Source organism: Panicum virgatum, chromosome 8K (assembly GCF_016808335.1).
Source record: "Panicum virgatum strain AP13 chromosome 8K, P.virgatum_v5, whole genome shotgun sequence".
In the NCBI taxonomy this organism is placed as follows: Eukaryota; Viridiplantae; Streptophyta; class Magnoliopsida; order Poales; family Poaceae; genus Panicum; species Panicum virgatum.
The window spans coordinates 20,924,244-20,928,614 of NC_053143.1; the positions used below are offsets into that span (position 1 = coordinate 20,924,244).

General features: G+C 49.9%; 1 long non-coding RNA gene across 1 annotated transcript; it reads right to left on the bottom strand.

The window, feature by feature from the left end:
• Nucleotides 1-3,350: 3,350 nt before the first annotated feature.
• LOC120644180 lies at nt 3,351-4,371 on the bottom strand. The gene is made up of 2 exons (XR_005663481.1): nt 4,289-4,371; nt 3,351-4,103 (listed from the first exon to the last, which is right to left on the bottom strand). It is a non-coding gene; the product is annotated as an uncharacterized LOC120644180 (long non-coding RNA).

A 4,371-nucleotide genomic window follows, 5' to 3' on the forward strand; every position in this document is an offset into this window, starting at 1 on the left:
GACATTAAAGAATGGTATTAGAGCCGACTCTCGCGGTTTCAAAGGCGCGTGCAGGTCAGGGGCGCGGGCATGGTGCACGGGCGAGTGGCGGGTCAGTGTGCGGGCATCTGGGACGCGCCATTGGCACTAGACGCACGGACGTGGCCAAGAGGGGACGTTCTTGGCTTGGGTTGACTGACGAGGATGTCAGTCTCTTATGGGGTGATGATGTGACATTCCAGCCCAGGGAATAATAGGATTGATAGAATACTCATGCCAACAAGTTGCAACTTCTTTTCGGATGCCGATCTCCAAAGAACTCTGAGGTTAAGCGTGCTTGGCTTGGACCAATTTGGGAATGGGTGACCAATTGAGGTTAAGTATGCTTGGCCTCGAGCAATTTGGGGATGGGTGACTGATCGGGAAGTTCTTCCTGGTTGTGCACTAGTGAGGACAGAGTGTGCAGAAAAGACCTGTGTTGGTCTATGAGTGCTTGGATTGGACCAATTTTGTGGCAGTGCTGTAATTTTCCACTTAAGTAGGACTTCTGATAGTAAATAAAATTTCGAGCTGAATTAATGATATTATTTTGCTAGTTTGAAAATATTCAGAGTTATTTGGATTTATTTGCATCTACTTTGTTTATTCAAATTCGATTTGGATTTATTTTCTTGATTGAAAAATCGTGTGGAAATTAAGTTGAGGTGTGCCTCTCAATTTAAATTCAAAATGCGAACTCCTGCGTGGGATTTAACTTGAATCAAACCATTCCAATTAAATCCAAACTCTAACCCGATCCGTTACCTATCCTGACCAAACTCGCTAACCTATCCAACCCTAACTTGAGACCAAATCCTGATCCGATCCAGCCCAAACCCAGAACTAAATAACCAAGTAGGCCTGCTAAACCCTAGCCACCCCAGGCCACACAGTCGGCCTGCCCTGCTGGCCCAGCTCATCCTGCGCAGCCCAGTTCCACACGCAAGCGCGATCGCCATCCCATCTCTCCCGCGAGCCAGCCCAACCTGCGCGCTCGCTCTGGAAAGCACCGCACGCTATTCCGCTTCCTCCACCAAGAGCCGCTGCCGCATTGGCCCAACTTGTCAGGGGACTATTCCCCTTTCTTCCTCCTTTTCGCCTGCGCCCTACTCTGCTTTCGCCCTGCTGCGTGCCACTCCGCTCCGCATCGTGACCGCTCAAACTGCACGCGCACGCCCCTACCGACATCAGGCCGCACCTCCGCCTCCCGCCTTGACCGCTGCGTGCGTGCCACGCCCAAAACCCTAGCGCATAGCCGCAGGATGACCTCCACCTACACCCTCGAGCCCACCGAGCCGCCTCGGGTGATCCTCGACGACCGTGCCCCATCGAGCATGGGCCACCTCCTATAAAACCTGTTATGGCCGCAAAGCCTAGACCGCCCCTGCACGGACTGTACCACGCGGGCCACGCCACCACCTTGCCGCCGTTGTCCCTTGGACTTGCCACGGCACGACGGCAACGCACCCAAGCCCACCGCTGCAGCCCTGGAATTCCAGTGATCCCGCGAGCGCATAACCTTAACCCTGCCGCCGCCAAGATGCTCGAGCCCTGCAGCACCAACCCGCCGCCGATGCATCGGGGCCATGCTGCTGTCGTGCCGTGTGTAAACGTCATCGCCGCCGCCGCGGTCCTGCCATGCCAGGGCCCGCACGCTGCCATGCCAGGGCCTGTGCGCGTGTGCTGCACCACGCCGCTGGGCTAAAGGCCAAACCTTTGGCCTTGGCGTATGCTCAGTCAATGTCCCTCACTATCGCTTTGCTGCCTCCGCCTTGGCCTGAGCTCGCCGCCGCGGGCATGAGCCCCCCGCAGCTCTGCCTCTTCGCCTCTGTACTGCTTTGGCTCCACTCTGCTGCGACCTATCCCTGCTCTCCCTTGCCGATGCTTCGCCGCCGTGGGAGCCTCGTCGCCATTTCACCACCCTAGAAGCCACGCCGTCGCCGGACCTCGCCACCGCCTCCGCCCCTGTCTCGCCGCGTGCACACCCCCGGGTACTACATGCACGCACGCACACACGGAGGCCACACAGGATCGCCCCTGGCCGCACCGGATCCCCGCTGATTCTGACAAGTGGGACCAGCCTGTCAGCGAGTGAAGGAGGGAAGAGAAAATAAAAACATAAGGAAGAAGTGGGTCGTCAATGCCCCACCGGCTCTCCCTGCCAAGCCGGCCCTGGTGCTCTGGGCCGCCAAACCAAGCCGGCCTGCGGAGCCACAAGCTGAGCCACGCACCAAAACATGAGCCGGCCTTTTTCCTGCTGAGCCACTGAATCGAGCCAGCTTGCGAGCCGCAGTCTGAGCTGACTCATCTGCCCAAGCCGAGCCAAGGAGGGCCGCGAGCCGGCCCAAAATCCTTTCAGCTCGGTAACGCTTCTAGTATTTTTCTTTTTCATTTTTGCTTTAATCCAGCACTCCGGTTCCACCTGTAAGTCACTGCATTGGCTGACCAGTGGGATACACTGACACACAGACCCCACCGAACCGTTAACCAGTCAACAGTGACATCAACAGGGCCCACTGCTAACGACAGAAAGCTGACCCATCTGGTGACATCATGCTGACGATATGCTGATGTCTGCATGCCACGTGGCATACAACACTGACATCAATAGGGCCCACGGCTGACATCAGAAAGCCGACCCATCTGGTGACATCATGCTGACGATATGCTGATGTCAGTATGCCATGTGTCATACTGCGGTGCTACCACATGTCCCCTCTGTGTTTTTCCTTTTTCCGATAATCATTTATTAATTTTAGAAAATGGTTTAATCTTAGAAAATTTATAATAAACTAGTAAAGTGCCTGTGCTAACGCTACGGGTCCATTTCAGAAGTACACAAAAAACACACGATCCATAGTAAATAATGAGAAATATATGTTTCACACAAAGAAGATATAGCATAGAGTTATTATGTTGATTACTCAACCACATCCATAATTTAAAATTTTAAAACAATTAATTAGCGACAAGCGGAAGTAGAGGAGCCGTACCCAAAGGCACCCTTGTCAATCTTGTGCAAGGTTGCAATGTAGTCGTTGCAGTAGAAGGAAGCACCAACAGCCTTTTCAAAACCACCAAGTATAACTCCAGCGGTCACGCAACTGAACTTGCGGAAGTTATACTCCAGCCTTCATGGGCAAATTCAAAGGTCAAACGTTAGCTAAATGTTCACCCACAAAGCCTGAAGAAAAAACAAAGATCCAAGCACTCGCAGTCCTTGTGGTGGGAGACGTCAAGGAAGTCCGTGGTGTACAGCTGAAGCTTGACGAAGGTGGGCGTGGCAGCAACGTGTTCCTCACCAGCACGAGCTCGTTCTCCTGGACACACAGGTGCGCCATCAACTGAATAGGTTACAGAACAAGAAACGATGGAAAGGAAGAGAAAAAATAGTAAGAAAAATATTGAGCAATCTAGTGTCCTTTACTTTCCTTTGTTTCTACATCCATTCATCCAACCAGCCACTGGGACACAAGAAAGTAGTCTGCCAACCTGCAATCCAATGAACAGTAGAGAACAAAGCAAAGTACCAGCTCATGTTGCAAGCAAAATTTCTGCAAAGAATCTTCCAATTTTTGCAAAATAGCTTTTGTACCCTAGAATACCCTCATGAAAATGGCAGGAGTTATCTATAATTATATATGCTAAAAAAGACTGTGCTAATAAATTTATGGAAAATTCAGGTAAACATCCTTATTGGATCCCAGTGAGCTAGAATCCAATTGTGGTGTGTAGGAAATTCACTCTGAAAAACAAATTGATGAGTAGATCATATCGATGGTGCGTGTGTGCTGTAACTGATCCCAGAAGCTAGCTGTTTCGCGGACTTTTGTATCCTATACCTATTCTACCAGACGTACCAGATGTTCTCTTTTGTTCAACACATATTGTAAAGATGGCATGAGAGGGACTACAGATAAGCAGCCCCATTCAAATAAAAGTTATCAGAACCTAATATGGTGAACAAACATAATAGAAATGTACTCCACACTAATGGCTCTGACAGAAAGAGACTTCATGTATGCACATCGTACCTTGACTGCCTATTCATATTTGTGCTTGTTGCAGCCCATCAAAGTTAACAGCTGGTAATTTAGTATAATAACAATTAAGAATCACACTGATATTCAGAAGTCAGAATGTCCCAAGTAAGCTCAATATACGTATGACAATAGGCTTTCAAAAAAGATCATATTAAATAATACTATGGTTCACCCAAACAAATTCACATAGCTTGGTTGAAGACATGATTTCTGCAAAGAGCTATTACCTACATGCAACAACCTTCAAGTATGCCCTGTTATTTCCAATGCAAACACATTTACTCACTCTCGTAACTCCAAAAGCATAGCC